The 19,238-nt window shown below is 41.5% G+C and overlaps 1 protein-coding gene across 9 annotated transcripts in view; it reads right to left on the reverse strand.

The window, feature by feature from the left end:
• MAPKAP1 (MAPK associated protein 1) overlaps positions 1-19,238 on the reverse strand; it is a 274,415-nt gene that overhangs the window by 241,713 nt on the left and 13,464 nt on the right. For 6 of the 9 annotated variants that reach the window (XM_042912771.1, XM_042912770.1, XM_042912763.1 and 3 more), the window contains exons 1-2: positions 2,406-2,651; positions 734-795 (exon numbers count right to left, since the gene is read on the reverse strand). The exons of 1 other annotated variant lie outside the window; for it this stretch is intronic. The gene's annotated coding sequence lies outside the window, so the exon portion shown is untranslated. Of the gene's footprint in view, positions 1-733; positions 796-2,405; positions 2,652-19,238 lie in introns of those variants that run through there. 2 more of the 9 variants (XM_042912767.1, XM_042912772.1) reach the window with 2 other exon arrangements.

Consider the following 19,238-nt stretch of genomic DNA (forward strand, 5'->3'; position numbering starts at 1 on the left):
GAATGTCAACCATCTCAGACTGGGCACCTGGTTTTATTTCTCTTTGCCTCCGCAGGGTCTTATAATTTCCCTCTCACTGCTGAATGAATCATAACATTCTCAGAGCATTTAACTGCAAAACTTCTGAGCAGAAACTGGACATTAACTCTCTTAACTGACACTGAAGCCCTCACTAATTCCGACCCCCTCCTGACCCCCCAATTTACCTCCCCACTGAAAGAAGCAATGGCTTTCTTTATTTAGTCTGGTCTACTCACCACTCTAAAACCATCACATGCATTTCATCTTTGCATCGCACAGCTATCATTTCAGGGGCCCTCATATCAGGCAGGCCCTTTATCCACTCATTATAAATATATATAATGTTTAGCTCATTAAACATTCCCCCTATCCCAACCCATACTGGAGGAAAATAATGATTAGAATTAAGAAACTTGCCAAAGGTGAAGGAGTAAGAGGAGGGACCAGGAACTGAATCCAGAGTCCAGATTATTCTCTATAGAAGGTATTCCATGCTCATATTCAAAGTTGAACTGACCCACCTATCACCTTCTTGCCTTGGAAGATCAGTCTTCTCTACATTTAAAGGACTCGCTGTACCATTCATTTTGACATTCATATTTTTTTTCTCTTGTACTTTTTTCAATATGTACTTGCATATAGTGTTACGTTATGCGAAAGAAGGCAAAACACACAATGAAAAAAAAGCACAGATGTAGGACATCAGACAGACCTGGGTTTGAATCTTGTCTCTGTTTCGTACCAGATGTGTAATTTATCCTGAGTCTTCCTAATCTGTAAATTGAGGTTAAAATCATTAAATAAGAGAAACCGATATATAGTTTCAGTACACAGTAAATAAAACTTAGTTAACCCTACATTAGGAAGCACTACCTGACCACAGCACACTCCTCAAAAGCTAATGACCTACCCCCTTTCTGTGATATGACAGTATCACAGAATGAACCTTCACACAGTGCACTTATCACTCTATCTTGGAGTTATTTCCTTATCTCTCTCACTAAATTGAGCTCCTTGCAGGCAAGGACTGAGTCTTATTTATCTATAAGCTGTCTAGCACAGTACCTGCCATACACACACACATACACACACACACACTCAGTATATGTTTGCTAAATGAAATTACTGCAGATATAATGAATGTTTATAGGATTCCAGAAAAACAAATCTTTTTCAACTGGGGTTGTCTCCACTTGGTTGAGGGAGACCAATTTCAGTTGGGCCCAGGGTAACATCTCAATAGGTGGGGACAGAAAAGGAGACACCTAGGCAGAAAGAATGTCCTACAAAAAACAAACAAACAAACAAACAAAAAACAATGGACACAGAGAAAAACAAAGGCGATTAGAGGTCGTGCTTATCCAAAGTAAAGGATCAAGGTAGGGAATTACGGAAGGAGGGAAGGAGACTTTTTCAAGCGTAGCTGGAGCCAGATCAAGAGGTATAGAGGAATGTGACTACACTAGGGCACAGACCGGCGCACAAAGCTAAACGACAATGGGGCCACCAGCATGCCTCACAGGCCCTAGCAAACCTGCAAGTGTGTAAACTGAAAAAGACGAACACAATTATCAATGCTTCATCGAGAACTCTTTCAGCATTTATTAAGCACCTTGTGTGGACTCAAAGGATGAGGAATAGAACATGGTGCCAACTTTTCCTGTTCCACTAAGTTTTTAAATTAGTAATCTACCCCTTTTGCTTGTGAAAAATAGAATGAGAATGATCACTTTGTTTTAACCGACGTGATTTGTAACATGATTCTTTGCACAGTGCTAAGTACTGTGTGACAGGCTTCAAAAATTATTTGCATTCATTAGGAATAAAATTTTAACCAATTTCTGAGTCAACGTTTGGGTCTCTGGTTAAAGTAATACTCTTGTTTAAACTACATTTTTTTTTCTTAGCCTTAACCAGATCTAGAAGACTCTGCCACTAAGTCCCAGCAGGATTCCAGCTAGAAAATAAAAGTTTTGTGGGCTGCTTACCCTTTTAGGAAACTGGGGAGAAGGGGCGCTAGGAATCAGGGACCACACAGACAATGCTTTAAAAAGTTAATTTTCGTGTTATGAAGATTAGGATGCCTAGATGTTGCCAAGTGGTGGGGCCAGAAACTGCCCGAGCCAACCCATCCCCCTCCCAACTCTAGCCAGTCCACAGGCTTCTCCTCCCCCAATCACACACCCAGCTGTCAGGCTCACAGCAGCCTCCAGTTATGGAAAGGACCAGGAAACGAATGCTGACTGTGGAAGACTGATCAAGGGCCAGGCGGACTACCCTTCGGGGCAGCACCCGGAGCCTAGGAGTGAGGAGGACCGCCAGGCTCCACGGGTGGGCTGACGGGAGAGTGAGCGACGGAGCTAGTGGCCTGGGGCAACCTTTACCTGAAGCAGCTGCCACTCTACGGGCCGGGTGGGCCCCGGGACACGGTCCTGAGGGAAGAGCCCGGCTTCCCCGCGCCTCCCGGCCCCTGCCCAGGGCTCCTCACTCTCGGACTCCTTGGGGACTGGCGCTCTTCCCGGCCGGCTCAATTGCCGCTTTCCCAGCTCGCCCTCATGCCCCCAGCGCTCGCCGCCGCCGGCCGGCCGAGCAGCAGCCCTGTTGCCCCCGAGCCGCGCCACGACCCGGAACTGCACCCCGCGTACCGGAAGTCCCCGACCGTGGGGTGGGGGGGGGAAGCAGCTGGCTGGGGATGCAGTGCGCAAGCCCCAGAGCAAGGAGTTAAGCCCTCCCGGGGGGGCGGGGCCGAACGAAAGGACGTACGCATGCGCTGCACTACTGCGGTCTGGCTAAGGCCTGAGTCAGAGATCAGCTGGGTATGTAGCGCAGGCACCCGTCTGTGGATTTTCGTCGGATAGAAATCAACATTAGCATTCTCTTTCAAAAGTCCTCCATTCACCCAGAAATGAGTGATGAGGCAGTTTGCGTCTGGGTCACAAAGGCTTAGGACTTGGGTTCAGATGCCAAGTGTAACTAGTGTATTCTCAGAAAAGACACCTCTCAGACTCAGTTCTCTCATCCATACAATAGATCCAACTTTAGAGTCTTCCTGTGAGAATCGAATGGGATGAAGCTTTTAAAGCACTGAGCACAGTGCCTGACACAGAAATACCTAGTAAACATTAGTCATTACCTTTATTATCTGCAAAATGGAAATAATTCTCTTCCTCAAGAACTGCAGGGAATTGGGTCTCAACTATACTTCCACAAAAATAAATGGAAAAAAAAAATTCTTTTTTTAAGAACTGAAGGGAGGTTTCCACGAGGTAAGAGGGCTGGCACGGAACAAGAGCTCACCGTTGGAAGTCTCTCCCGACAGAATCAATGGGGGAAGCCACGGTGAAGGGAAAGAAGGACCCAAGTGGTGCAGTGATACGTTCTCTCTCCCGAGAAAGAGTACAGAACGCCTCTCAAAAATGAGGCTTAGCAAAAGAAAAAGAAAAAAAAAATCAAGGCTGAATTTCAGCCCTGGGGCATCATTACACAAGATTAAAGTAACTAACAAATACACCATGGATCCTCCCCCATCTATTCAAATATGTGATTGATCTGGCTTGTACAGAGAAAAAAAAAAAAAAACAAAAAAAGCACCTTAAGACCCAAACGTGCTCTTGCACACACACCACCACAGTTCCGTTGGGGACCAGTTGGAGGCACTCGGCTAAGCAACGTGTGTGAACAAGGTTTGAAAATCCGAGGTCACCAGGTCCCCTCCTAAATATTAATCTTCATTTTCACTTCCCTTTTGAGCTCTGGCCTGAAGCACAGCTGCTGTTTGTCCCTCAGACACATAAAACTCAACCTATCTAAAACTGAAATCAACTGGACCCCCTAAGGTTTTACAGGTTCTAAGGAACTGTACCTCTTACAAGTTTTGTGACTTCATTCTCCAAACACCCCCTCTAAATTTCCTTATCTGTAAAATGGAATGACGAAAGTCCTAACTAACTTCATTGGGTTGTCATGAGAATTAATGAATTAATGCATATAACACACACAATAGAGCCTGGCACATAGCTAGTCAGTAAACAGATACTTACTGAGTGCATATGTATTAAGTTTATCCCAGGCACCGGAGAGTCAATGGTGAAAAAAACAGACAAGGATTCCACCCTCATGAAACTTACAGTCAAGTTTGATTGAATTTGAAAGAGTAGGCAAGTTGGAAGGCAGGGAAGTATAAGATTTCAAGGACAATGTTGGGGACCCCCCCCCCGAGAATGGAGTCTCTGAATTTATTGGTAATACTAATATAATGGTTTGTGTGATTGTTCTAAAACTGTTGGTTTCAAAAGTCAAGATACAGGCACACAAAGAGTAAGCAATTGGGTTAATCTAAGGAAGTTTTGCCAGACAGGTATGTGTGTGTGGGGGCAGGGGTGTCAATAATTTAAGACTTTAGCTTTTAAGAGTGCTTTAAAAAGGGGCACCTGGCTGGCTCAATAGGTCAGCATTCAACTCTTGATCTCAGGGTTGTGGGTTTGAGCCCCAAGTTAGGTGTAGAGATTATTTAAAAGTAAAATTTTTAGGGGCACCTGGGTGGCTCAGTCAGTTAAGCATCCAATTCTTGATTTGGGCTCAGGTCATGATTTCACTGTTCGTGAGATGGAGCCCCATGTGGAGCTCTGTGTTGACATCACAGAGCCTGCTTGGGATTCTCTTTCCCCCTCTCTTTCTACTGCTCCCCGCCCTTCTCAAAATAAATAAACTTAAAAAAAAAAAGAAAAAAGTAAATTTTTAAAAAAAAATTTAAACATTTATTAATTTTTGAGAGATGGAGAGAGACAGAGCATGAGTGGGGGAGGGGCAGAGAGAGAGGGAGACACAGAATCCGAAGCAGGCTCCAGGCTCCGAGCCGTCAGCACAGAGCCCGACATGGGGCTCGAACCCACAGACTGTGAGATCAGGACCTGAGCTGAAGTTGGACGCTCAACCAGCAGAGTCACCCAGGTACCCCCAAAAGTAAATTTTTTTTTTAACGTTTATTTATTTTTGAGACAGAGAGAGACAGAGCATGAACGGGGGAGGGTCAGAGAGAGAGGGAGACACAGAATCTGAAACAGGCTCCAGGCTCTGAGCTGTCAGCACAGAGCCCGACGCGGGGCTCGAACTCACGGACTGTGAGATCATGACCTGAGCCGACGCCGGCTGCTCAACCGACTGAGCCACCCAGGCGCCCCAAAAGTAAATTATTTTTAAAAAATGGTGTGCCTGGGTGGCTCAGTCGGTTAAGCAGCCAACTCAGTCTCAGCTCAGGTTTTGATCTCAGTGTCATGAGTTCAAGCCCCGCATTGGGCTCCGTGCTGCACCCCCCCCCCCCCGCCCCCGCAAAAGTGCTTAAAACAAAGGGCTTTGTTTGGATGGGCCACAGAATGGATGCTGGATAGGTAAATAGGAAAATTCCAGAAAGGCTCATGTCACTGGCCTGCAGGTCCTAGAACATATGCAATGGAGGTCACTAATGGACTAAGGCACAAAAATGGAGGTTATCCTCAGAGATGTCTATCTTCATAACCTCAGATGAAGGGCCATGTGAGAGTGAGGTCCTGGCTGAAGTAGAATGGAAGAAAAAGTTATTGAAAGTGAGACAAAAAACTGAGATGCCATGTGGACCCCAGGATGATGAATAGACGTAGGGTGAAAAGGAAACTGACTGGAATGGCGTCGGGAAGGTTGGTAGATCAAGAGGAAAGAGGACAGACCAACCATATGGCTTAGCCTCTAAGAAGTGGGAGTAGGAGTGGCATTACAAAGGAAAGCATACATTGACCTCTCTCCTGGCCCAGGAGTACATGGGGGTAGGACCATGACAGCTGACAAACAGAAAAAATATATTTTTACAACACATTGGTGGCGCTGGACCAGGGGCCCGCTGGGAGACTCTAGGAGACAGGAGGGCAGAGGAACCAGTACTGCAGCACACCCATGACAATCAGGTTTCATAGACTTCAGTTCCAACTGGAAAGGAGGCCACGGTAGAGTTCCTTTTCTTCCAGTCCCCAGGACCAGAACACGGGAAATGGACAGAGGTTCAAAGACACCCTTTGGCTATGTGGGCTTCAATAAGTTATTTGTCTTCTCTACGTCTCAGTTCCTTCATCTAGGTTGTTGTAGGATTCAATGATGTGATGTGTGGACACTGCTTAGAACATTGTCTGGCATACAGAAAGTGTTCTGTAAATGCCAGCTCTGATGGCATGGCACACAATGATGGGCAGCAAGCATCAGGTCCCTTATGCATTTGCTTCCTTATTTCCTGCTCAAACCTCAGTTGCCCTATCCCCTTCCACTCAGTAAACTCCCCTTCTTCCTCCTCCTTCTCCTTCCTTCCTCCTTCCCCCATTTTCCTTCACCTCCTCCTTCTTCTTCGTGGCTTAAAGCAACAACCATTTATTATTTCTTATAATTTTGTGGGTTGGTGGGCAGTTCTTCTGCCAGTCTTGCCTTCCGGTCAATGGCAGCCAGAATGGTTGGAAGGTCTAAGACGGCTGCAGATGTCCCTCAGGGCACCTTGTGTCCTCTCTAGTGGCTATCTTAGTTTCTAGACAACATGTGGCAATATTATAAAAGGATAAACTCCAATGTGCTTTTAAAACACACACACACACACACACACACACACACACACACACACACACACACACAATTAGAACTATTTCTAAGTATAGTCTATTCATTCGTGAAGACCCAAGTCACATACCGCTTCCTCCAGGAAGCTTTCCCAGATAACCTCTCCCTATTAGGCCACACAAAGAGCCTCATTCTCTGTGTTCAACATTTATCACATTTTCTGTTCTTTCAGTATACATCTATCCCCTTGACAGTCCATAAGGAAAGGAATGTTTGTTATTTCTTTTTCTACACTAAAATCTTAAAACACTATAAACAGTTGATAAAATGCATATTAAATGAAAAGATGCTCAACACACACACATGAATTGAAACAATTGAAAATCTTATTCTGTATAAGCAGAACTTGCACATGGAAAATACCACTTTGCCAAGCCTATGACAACAAGCTAAGAGTAAACATAATCGGATGAAAGTAATGCTCTTTCAAGCCCTGCCAGAGCTGTGGGAAAACAGAAGCACCTTCTAGTTTCTCTGCAAATGTGTGTTCTTAATATTTTATATATGTGAATATGTTTCCCTGCTATTTCCCCAATTTTGGTTTCCTCTCCTTTTGAAATATATTTTTTCCTCCCATAGGGAAAACATAGGCATTTATACTCTTATGGTACAAAGCAATTTCAGGACAACAGTAAATTAGGTGTCAAAAATCCATTCAAACTCTTTTAAGGAAGCTCCCAAGAAGTGTACAATTTCAGAGCAATATAGTGTTTTTTTTTCAAATTAAAATGACATAAATGTGAAGAATTTTTTAAAGCAAAGGTATAGTCTACAATAAGTTGTGTTTGGTGGGTGGAAGGGAAGCACCACATTAACCAACCAGAAAATCTTAAGACAACGCTTTGGAGATGTTACTTAGGTACAGATCAGTTCTGGGGGTCAGCAGAGACTCACTGAGCTTTGTTCTGTTGTTTTGGGAGCGAATATTATTTCTGGTGACTATCCCTTTTTGGATACTCAGGGTGAAAATGAAACATCTGGCTGGAATTCTATAGCATCTCTCTAGCTACACTTAACATATAATTGTAGTCCTTTCCCCAAGTCCAGGCCCTGTAACCAGCTGCTAATAGTATCTTTTCTGGCTCTAAAGGTTAGCTAGTACTGTGAGTGCCAACTCCTAAATTAATTGATGTTAACGGGACTTAAGGATGTAAAAAACGGACTCGTATGTTTTGTCGAATGCAACTTCTAAGAATGCATAATTAACAGTGTCTCCATTAATATACAGTATGTTCAACAGTGAGACACCACTATCATAAATAAAGGTAGACATGGATAAATTTATAATTAAAAATGCATTAGAAATTACAAGCATAATTTATTTACTAATGTGCACTGGAATAAATTTTATGTGTAATATTTTAAAACAGGGCATTAATAAATAACAGTGAACATAAAATGTTTTTGCAGCTAAAAATATTTCAATAAATATTAGTAAGTTAAATGTGCTGCAGAGTTATAATTGCTATGAAGTAAAGTTTATAGAACACGATCGCAATATAGAGGACTGGTTCTGGGACGTATTCAAAATATCAGAAACAAACGTAGGTGTCTTTCTTTGAAGCTGACAAGTAGGTTATTCAAAGTAGTGCCAGCAAATGTTTTAAAAATAAAAGCTTAGAACATCCAAATAGTGAATAATTGCTCATTGCTTGAGAAAACCAAGATCCTTCTTATCAAGCGTATTACAGATTAGTGCATTCAAACCTTACCCATCTGTTTGGTGCACGCTCATTTGGAGCAATGTCTCCCACCTGAGAATTCCTATAGGTCGCTTTCGAAACTTTCACTTACCAGTTGACCTTGGCTCACACTGTGGTTTTGCTCGGTCAAGGGCAAACAATTCCTAGGTGGCAGGCACTGTTCTAAGTGCTCACATATTTTATTGTCTCTATGCTCTTAACCACTTCACTCTGCTGACTCTATTATTTTATTTTATTTTATTTTATTTTATTTTATTTTATTTTATTTTATTTATTTTATTTTATTTTATTTTATTTTATTTCATTTTATTTTATTTCATTTTATTTCATTTTTAAATGTTTATTTATTTATTTTGAGAGAGAGAGAGAGCAAGAGCAAGCACATGCACTGGGGAAGGGCAGAGAGGGTGAGAAAGCATCCCAAGCAGGCCCCACACTGTCAGCACAGAGCCTGATGTGGGGCTGGAACTCACAAACCATGAGATCATGACTTCAGTGGAAATCAAGAGTCGGATGCTTACCTGACTGAGCCACCCAGGCACCCCCGACTCTATTATTTTAATCTTATATTTATTTCACTTTCTGAGTGTTCACATGTGTTTTCAATGAGACTGTAAGTCTCACAATACATAGCAGTCTTTGATGTCTCTCAAAAGACAGCTTATGCTCATGTGTAGGGCGGTGGTGGTGTTTGTTTTTTTTTTTCCCAGATAGGGCCAGCGTTGATTGATAGAAATGAATAGCATCCATCATTGGTTGAACCTTTTTTGTAAATTTTTAAAAAATTTTTTAAATATTTATTTTCTTTTTTTTTTTAATTTTTTTTTTTTAACGTTTATTTATTTTTGAGACAGAGAGATAGAGCATGAACGGGGGAGGGTCAGAGAGAGGGAGACACAGAATCTGAAACAGGCTCCAGGCTCTGAGCTGTGAGCACAGAGCCCGACGCGGGGCTCGAACTCACGGACCGCGAGATCATGACCTGAACCGAAGTCGGCCGCTTAACCGACTGAGCCACCCAGGCGCCCCTAAATGTTTATTTTCAAGAGAGAGAGAGAGAGAGAGAGAGAGAGAGAGAGACAGAGAGCAAGCAGGGGAGGAGCAGAGAGAGAGGGAGACACAGAATCTGAAGCAGGCTCCAGGCTCAGCTGTAGCACAGGGCCCGATGCAGGGCTCGAACCCACAAACCGTGAGATCATGACCTAAGTTGGATGCTTAACCAACTGAGCCACCCAGGTGGCCCTATTTTTTTTTAATTTTTAAAAAGCTTTTATTATTATGTCACTTAGCCAACAACAAAGAAATGCTAAGAAAAAACTTACTTTATAAAGTTACTGAAAATTACATCTTAATCTTCAAAAATGCATTTGCTTAAGTTTTAGGTTACAGTAATAAATTCTAGAAAAGCTACCCTAAGTCTGAACACATTGGAAATATCTGAATAAAAAATTAACAAAATTAATTAATTTTAGTTCCCAAAACAATCCATATTTTTGGCTCTGTTAGTTTTTTTTAGTTGATTTTTTCAGCTCTAATGTAAAATCTATTCTTTTTTTTTAAATTTAAATCCAAGTTAGTTAACATATAGTGCAATAATGATTTCAGGAATAGAATTTAGTGATTCATCACTTATATGTAACACCCAGTGCTCATCCCAACAAGTCTCCTCCCTAATGCCCCTCACCCCTTTAGGTCTTCCCCGCCCCCCCCACCCAACACTCTGCCAGCAACCCTCAGTTTGTTCTCTGTATTTAAGAGTCTCTTATGGTTTGTCTCCCTCTCTGTTTTTATATTATTTTTGCTTCCCTTCCCTTATGTTCATATGTTTTGTATCTTAAATTCCACATATGAGTGAAATCACATGATATTTGTCTTTCTCTAATTTTGCTTAGCATCGTACAGTCTAATTCTACCCACATTGTTGCAAATGGCAAAATTTCATTGTTTTTGATTGCCAAGTAATATTCCATTATGTGTGTGTATGTGTATGTATATATGTATATACACATGGATATATATATATATGTGTGTGTGTGTGTGTGTGTGTATATATACACACACACACACACACACACACACACACACCCCACATCTTTATCTGTTCATCTGTGGATGGAAATTTGGGCTCTTTCCATATTTTGGCTATTGTTGATAGTGTTGCTATAAACATTGGGGTGCATGTGCCCCTTCAAATCAGCACTCCTGTGTCCTTTGGATAAATACCCAGTAGTGCAATTGCTGGGTCGTAGGGTAGTTCTATTTTTAATTTTTTGAGGAACCTCCATGCTGCACCAGTTTGCATTCCAACCAGCAGTGCAAAAGGGGTTGAACCTTACTCTGTGCCTGGCACAGATACACCTGATGCCTTTATATACCTAATATGATTTAATCCTCACAACAATCCAATACATAAATACTGTTTTTATCCCCATTTAACGAATGAAGTAACCGACCCTGAGAAAGATGAAATCAGTTCCTCAAGATCATACAGCTAGTAACTGGCTGACTTGGAAGCCCCAAGCTCCCAATAATAATCAGCAGCTCCTGTTCCTAAAATAACCTCATCCTTACTCAAAATCATCACCATCTCACAATCCTTTCGGGTAGGTTTTCCCCCCATTGATAGGTAATAAGTCCCTCCTCTTCCCATTTAAGATAATCCCCTCGTGTCCTGTCCTGAGTAGACAAGAACTGATGTTTAAAACACATGAGCAATATCTCTTTAGATATTTGAAGGTGGGCCCCCAAATAGTGTTATTTTATTTTATTTTATTTTATTTTATTTTATTTTATTTTATTTTATTTGAAACTCTTTGAGAGAAAGAGAGCGAGAGAAAGAGCATGTGCACACACTCAAGGAGAGAGGGGCAGAGGGAGACAGAGAGAAAGAGAGAGAATCCTTTTTGAATTTTTTTAAATGTTTTATTTATTTTTGAGAGAGACAGAGACAGAGTAAGTTCGAGCAGGGGAGGGGCAGAGAGAGAGGGAGACACAGATTCCAAAGCAGGCTCCAGGCTCTGAGCTGTCAGCACAGAGCCCAATGCGGGGCCTGAACTCATGAACCACGAGATCATGACCTGAGCTGAAGTCGGACACTTAATCGACTAAGCCACCCAGGTGCCCCAGAGAGAGAGAGACTCTTAAGCAGGCTTCACACTCAGCACAGAACCCAACACGGGCCTCAATCCTGACACCCTGGGGGTGCTGGGGTTGCTCAGTCGGTTAAGTGACCGACTCTTGATTTCAGCTCAGGTCATGATCTCACAGTCAGGAGATGGAGCCCCAAGTTGGGCTCCGCACTGACAGCATGGAGCCTGCTTGGGATTCTCTCTCTCTCTCTCTCTCTGTCCCTCCCCCAATGTACGTGCGCACATGCATGCACTCTCTCTCTCAAAATAAATAAATAGATATTTAAAAATAAAAATCCCACAACCCTGGGATCATGACCTGAGCCAAAATCTAGAGTTGGATGCTCAACCGACTAAGCCACCCAGGCGCCCCTAAATACTGTTATTTTAAAACCTTCCTGATTCTATCATCTTCCCAGCTCACCCACGTCATGGAGAGACAATCTACTAAACTAGAAGTAACCTGAGCAGAGACATATTTCAGTCATCATCTCATGCCTGATGCCTAGCACAGGAGAAAAAAAATCATAGATGTTCAGTAAATATTTGTATGACAGTGAGTTAGGATTATTATCATTTGATGACCTGTCCTAGGCGAACACTCTCCTCCACACATGTGGAGTGACCCTACTTAGAATAATCCTCTCTGTATCAGTGGTCCAGGACAATTGCGATACATACTCAATAATATTTCCCGAATGAAAAATAAATGAGGTAAGTGGTTGTTGAAACAGTGTGTGAATACTGTCACTCAATACTGTCTTTGAGCAAAAACAGTGCCTACAACAGTGATGAACAAGTGCTAGCTCAGAAGTAAAAACAAACAAAAAAAACCGAAAAGCAAACAAACAAAAACCCAGGTAGCTTGAAAGCTGAAACCAGCCCACACAGTCTTGGCCTGCTGAAGACTTCTCTGCTGCTCTTGGAAAATTGGAAAGATGTGGCAACTTTGGGTCCACAGCCTCCTTGTCACCAGCGTTCATCAAGACAGGTGTGCTGTAGTTTGCTACCCTCATTTACAAGACCTGCTTGACCCTATGGAACTTGAGGCTGAGTGCCTGGTTTGGCTTTAGGAAATAGCCTAAGAACTCATTTCTGCTTTTACGGAACAGGGGTAGCAATTCTGAGGGGAGTCTCTCTTAAGGGGCAAGTCTCAGAACATGCTTCACCTAGGAGAATCTGTTCTGTCCAAGCACCGATGAGTGTGTATAATTTCCAGCAAAATCTGGATATGATGCTGGAGAAAGGCTCTAGGAAATAAGTGGGGGGCAGCTATAAATCATTTTGTTTTCCTGGTTCTTTGCCAAAATTTCAGCACAAAATGTTGCTTTGAGTGGAGTAAATTCTAGCTTTGGTGTAGCTGTGTGACTCTGGTAGAAAAGAGTCGTATCATTTCTCTCTGCCTTGGTTTTCTCATTCAGGAAGTGGAAATGATCACATCTGCCTGGTAGGTCACGTGATACCATTTCATGAATTCTAAAATGTCCTATATACGTAGGCTGCAAAAGATGAATACTTTTCCCAATAAATAATAAATTCTTGTAATATATGTTTGTCCTTCGGGCCCAATAATAGCAATTTTGAATTAATAATTTTCATTTTGAATGAAAGAGAAACTCCATAGACATCTTAATTCTTCCTAGAAAGATAAATATGCTCACTATAAGAAGACCTAGTGCCAAGGTCTTGGTGTCTTATACCATTCTTCAATGAAAGGAACCAGGGCTCCTTGGAGAAATGGCAGATTCTAGGGCTGGGACAGGAAACATACAAGACGAACCTGGAGCAGCTTGTAGTGCCCGAAGGTAAGGAAGTGGTTGGCAAAACAACAACAACAACAACAACAACAACAACAACAACAACTAAGGGAGTCTGGGTGGCTCTGTCAGTTAAGCATCCAACTCTTGGTTTCAGCTCAGGTCATGATCTTATGGTTAGTGGGTTTGAGCCCTGCATCAGGCTCTGTGCCGACAGCTGCAGAGCCTGCTTGGGACTCTGTGTCTCCCTCTCTTTCTGCCCCTTCCCTGCTCTCTCTCTCTCTCTCTCTCTCTCTCTCTCTCCAAATAAATAAATAAATATTTAAAAAAAAGTCTACATTGATGGAGGTATATCAAGGGGACACAGGAGCCAACTGAAAGCCAATGACCAAAGCTGAAAAATTTGAGCCACCAAAGAAATAAAGTAGCACTGGATTATAACCCAAGGGATAAAATCAATATCCATTACCTCAGCGATAGGTGATCAAAGATAATATCAACAGTAATAAGTCATGTTGATATTATGCACTCTTGATATGGTGGCACTTTACCTTTGTGGTCTTCTTCCCCAAAGCCCATAGCTACAGTCTAATCATGAGGAAAACATCAGATAAATCCCAGTGTAGGTGCATCCTATGACAGACTTGACCGGTACGCCTCAAACAGTTAAGCTCATCATGAACCAGAGAAAGTGTGAGAAACTATCATAGTCAGGAGGAGCCTAAGCAGGCCTACTATCGAATGTTAATGTGCTATCCGAGGTGGGATCCTGGAACAGAAAAAGATATTAAGCAAAGGAAATTTGGATAAACTATGAAGTTCAGTTAATAAACTAAACCATTTACTAATAAGCTAAACTCAACTAAGCTCAACTATAGTTGGTTCGTTCATTTTTACAAATGTACTGTAGTAGTGTAAGTAAGATGTTAATAATAGGGGATACTGGGTACAGGGCATATGGGAACTCTGTTCTGTCTTCTCACTTTTTCTGCAAATCTAAAAGTAGTTTGGGTGCCTGGGTGTGTCAGTCGGTTAAGCGTCAAAATCTTGATTTCAGCTCGGGTCATGATCTTATGGTTTGTGGGATCAGTCCCCACATTGGGCTCTGCGCTGACAGCACGGAGCCTGCTTGGGAGTCTCTTTCTCCCTCTCTTTCTCTCTGCCCCTCTCCCCGTTTGCGCACGCGTGCACTCTCTCTCTCTCTCTCAAAATAAAAAACTTTAAAAATAAATTTAAGGGGCGCCTGGATGGCTCAGTCGGTTGAGTGTCTGACTTCGGCTCAGGTCATGATCTCACGGTTCGTGGGCTCAAGCCCCGTGTCGGGCCCTGTGCTGACAGCTCAGAATCTGGAGCCTGCTTCACATTCTGTGTCTCCCTCTTTCTCTGCACCTCCCTGGCTCATGCTCTGTCTCTGTCTCTCTCTCTCTCAATAATTAATAAGCAATAAAAAATAAAAAGTAAATAAGTTTAAGGGGTGCCTGGGTGTGTCATTCAGTGAAGTGTCCAACTCTTGGTTTTGGTTCAGGTCATGATCTCACAGTTTCATGAGTTCAAGCCCCGCATGGGGCTCCAGGCTGACAATGTGGAGCCTGCTTGGCATTCTCTGTCTCTCTTTCTCTCCCTGACCCTCCCCCACTCACACTGTCTCTGTCTCTCTCAAAATAAACAAATAAATAAACTTTTAAATAAATAAATAAAGTGACCTTAGACAAATTATCCATACAAAATAAATAAATAAAAATAAATTTAAAAATAAAAGTATTCTAAAAAATAAACCCTATCGGGGCACCTGGGTGGCTCTGTCTGTTAAGTGTCTGACTTTGGCTCAGGTCATGATCTCACCGTTCGTGGGTTCAAGCCCCGCATTGGGCTCTGTGTTAACAGCTGGGAGCCTGGAGCCTGTTTCAGATTCTGTATCTCCCTCTCTCTCTGCCCCTCCCCTGCTCATGCTCTGTCTCTCTCTCTCTCTCTCTCTCAAAAATAATGAATAAAACATTTTATAAAAAATATTAAAAAATAACCCTATTATATAAAAAATATAAAATACAAAATATAAAAAATATAAAAATATAAAAATAAAATATTTATATAAATATAAATATATATAATATATTTATAATTATACATATAAATAATATATATTTATTATTTAAATAGTATTTAAATATTTATTTAAAATATTTTTTAAATTATTAGTTTAAATTATTTTAAAATTATTAATTTAAAATTATTAAAAATAATTATTAAATAATAAATATTTATATATTTATATATAATATATTTATAAATATTATTTATATTAATAAATATTTATATATTTATATATAATATAAATATATAAATATAAAATATATAAAATATAAAATATAAAAAATATTTTAAAAACCATTTATAAAAAAATAACCCTATTAAAAATTATCATTTTTTAAAATGTTTATTTATTTTGAGAGAGAGAGAGCACAGGCAAGGGAGGGGCAGAGAGAGAGAGAGAGAGAGAGAGTGAGAGAGTATCTTAACTGCTGACAGCACAGAGCCTGACATGGGGCTAAAAATTATTTTTTAAATTGCTCATCATTAACCTAAAACACCTGCTGCCATTAAAAACTGACGTAGATCTTCAGCAAGTTAAACACAGGAATATAACACACGTATTACAGGATGATAAAAGGTATTTGAATAGTAGCATATAGAGTGTGATAGCATTTATATTTTGAAAAAATATGCACACGTACACATACATCTATACATATACACATACATCTATACATCTCTACAAATGTTTTGGCAGAGGCTTACAGACATTCATAAACAACTACAGTGCTTCTCTCTAGGGAAGGATTAGGGGGTTGAGGTATCTGTAGCTTTTGGATAATATTTCAAAGCCCAATATTACTTGCATAATCATAAAATAGATCACAAACATAAACTTTTAAAAGGAAAATATGCTGCCCTCCTCAGTCATAGAAACTAGTTCCTGACCCCCAAGATGGATCCCAGACTTTGTGCCTCAGTCTCCCCTCCCAGGATGAGCACAATAGCTGGGTCCCTTCCCTACCTCAGATCTCAGCTGGTCATGGCTTCTGTCCTTCCTCTTTAACCTTTGCCCTAAAGATTCCAGGATGCTCTGTGTGATTGATGTGAAAGGTCAAATAGGAAAGCTCCACCGAGAACTCCGTGCAAGTTTTACAAATGATTGCTACCTAGAGTTTTTTATATTTGCCTTCCCCTGTTTTTTCCCATTTTAGGGGTTGTCAAGAGTTTCCGACCCTGGAATGGTAATAATAATGTTACACAACACTTATTTATTCAACAACTAAATTTATTAGCACCTGGCTAGGCACTGTGCCTAGGTACTAGGGATAGAATCACTGAACAAAACAAGACAAAAACCCTCCCCTCAAGGAGCTTACATTCTAAGAGAGGGAGAATGATGATGTTGAAATTTTTTTGTAAGTAATACCTAAAATAAGTGAGTGGTATGAGCTCTGGGAGGAAGACAAAACAGGAAATCCGGGATAAGTTACAATTTTAAGTAAGTAAATTGGTTGGAGGTTACTAATTGGTAATGCTTCAGTAGAAACAAGTGAAGCACTTTTTTTTTTAATGTTTATTTTTACGTGGGGCTTGAACCCACGAACCCGTGGGATCGTGACCTAAGCTGAAGTCGGACACCTAACCGACTGAGCCATCCAGGTACCCTGTTAAATGAAGTACTTGTTAAGCATGATGTCTTTGAATCCTCCTAATTGCCCCTATGAATGAAATATTCTCACGATTCCCATTTTGCAGATGGGAACCTAATTTAAGTATTCTAACGATTCCCCATCTTCCGTCACAGCAGTGGGGAGGAACCTGAGTTTTGGAATAGAGGAGGAATCTGCCAAAGCACAGCCAGTAAGGGCAGAGCTGGATCTGAGCCCTCTGAGCCTGGGCCCTTCACTACCACTCTGTGATGTAATCGATTAGCTCTTTTTTATGATGTGCTGGTGGTTTAGATCCTGTCTCCCCGCTCTTCTGACCCATTAAGTGAACACTTCCGGCCCTCCAGCTGGTGCTTCACAGGCTGAGGTGGGCAAGTACACCCGGTGTCAGGAACCCCAAGGCAGTCCCATCTTTCTTGTTTGCCCTTTCTCTGCTTTTTGCCTCCTGCCTTCTGACAAGCCTTTTCAAATGGCAGCCTTTTTTAGACTTGCTCTTCTAGTCTCTCTCTGCCCTCCAACCTCACACATAAAAAACCCAGCTGTAGCCAGAGCCCCGCCACGGTCCCGTGGGACTCACCCCCTGTCTGGCCTGCCCCTGCTTCTTGGTGGGGATGGAAGCAGGGGAATCAGGCAACTCAATAATTCAGTTTAATGTTTTGACCCACAGTGGGGAAAAAGCAAGTTAGTTCTCTTAACTGGCAAGATCATTAAAAACCAAAAAACCATGAACACGTTCAGTATTAATTTTTCCATGTTCTGGGTAAAACATGGGTCATGCTGGCCGTTGCTGCCTTTTAGGATGCAGAAAGCAGCATCGAAGGAGCACGCTGCTCAGAGGAAAAAAAGAAAACAATGTCCAGAGAGTGAAGACCAGGTGGGAGAGATGGTTAAATGGCAATGAGTTGTACTAATCATTTTGTATTAAACATTCCTTACAGCACCTGGCTGGCTGGCTCAGTTGGTAGAGCATCCGACTCTTGATCTCAGTGTCGAGAGTTCAAGCCCTATGTTGGGCACAGAGCCTACTTAAGAAAAAAAATCCCTTGAAAACACAGACTTTCCTGGGTGTAAATAGTCATCTCCCTCGTTCCCCCTTTTCGGATCCTTAAAAGAATACCCAAGAGTAAGATGGTTTCTAACTGGAAGGGGTTGATGGTGAACCAACCAGAAAACATTTCTGCATCATTAACAAGTTTCCCTATATCTTATTTTGTTTCAATTTTTCTCACTTGATGTAGATTACCTTAATATTTTATTTTTAAATTAAAAATTTGTGTTTCTCAAAGTAATTGTGCACAGAGATTAAAGGTAAAATAATACTGAAAAGCTCATAACAAAAAACTCTTATGCTGTGTTTTCTGTTACTTTCTTCTCTGTGATTCTGGTCTTCGGGGGATATAATTTGGCTACTGAGCGGTGAGATTTTGTAAAGGCCCCGTTTAGTCCCTTCCTATTTGTTTTGGGTGCTTGTGGGTTTATTTTAACGGAAATGGTGATAATTCACTTGACGGTATTTCTTTTAAGATGAATAATTGCTGCCAGAGAAATATAAAAAGGCACTATCTCCAGCTGGCATCTCTCTCTTTTTTTAAATTAAATTTGTATTTTTTTTAACCAAAGTTATACATAAGATTTGTTTAATAAGCCAAAATAGTTCTAGCTCCAAGTCTGGTGTCTGCTACCTCACAGCAGATCTGTCCTCAATAAATGAGGGAAAATCGCAACCATTTTGCACTGACGGGAAGATCCCCGTGGTGCGTGATGGCTCTGCAGCATCTGCTTCTTCCCCTCTTGGATACAAAGCGGGCAGAGTCAACTTTATAAATCCTATTACAAAAATGGGCATCTTTCCCCAAAGTGTGCATAAGAATGCACGCTTTCTTAGAACATCTGAGCTAAGTGATGAAATACCAAATGAAGCACATTTTTTATTTCTTGCAGTTTGAATAGGGTGTAAGAATGCATTTCCTTTTTAGCTGGATCCTAGGATGGGGCCAAATACCTAACTATGGAAATGCTCGCACATCCCACAATGCGAGTTGACATGAAAGACTTTGCTTCCTCCTGCATGAGAAACCCCCAAAGCCTTCCGTTGCATGATTGAAGGTGCCAGGGCTCTTGGGTCACTGGATAATATGTGGCGTTTTGCATCGTGAGGGCTGTACAGGGCGCACGCATGGTCTGCGCAGTGCAAAATCTCTGCGGCTACCCAGGAGGATCTGCCTAATCTGGACACGTTTGATCCGACAATGGCATCATTTTCAGTGATTGGGCTATTGTTCTAACTAAAATGCTAAA

Source organism: Panthera leo, chromosome D4 (assembly GCF_018350215.1).
Source record: "Panthera leo isolate Ple1 chromosome D4, P.leo_Ple1_pat1.1, whole genome shotgun sequence".
Taxonomy (NCBI): domain Eukaryota; kingdom Metazoa; phylum Chordata; class Mammalia; order Carnivora; family Felidae; genus Panthera; species Panthera leo.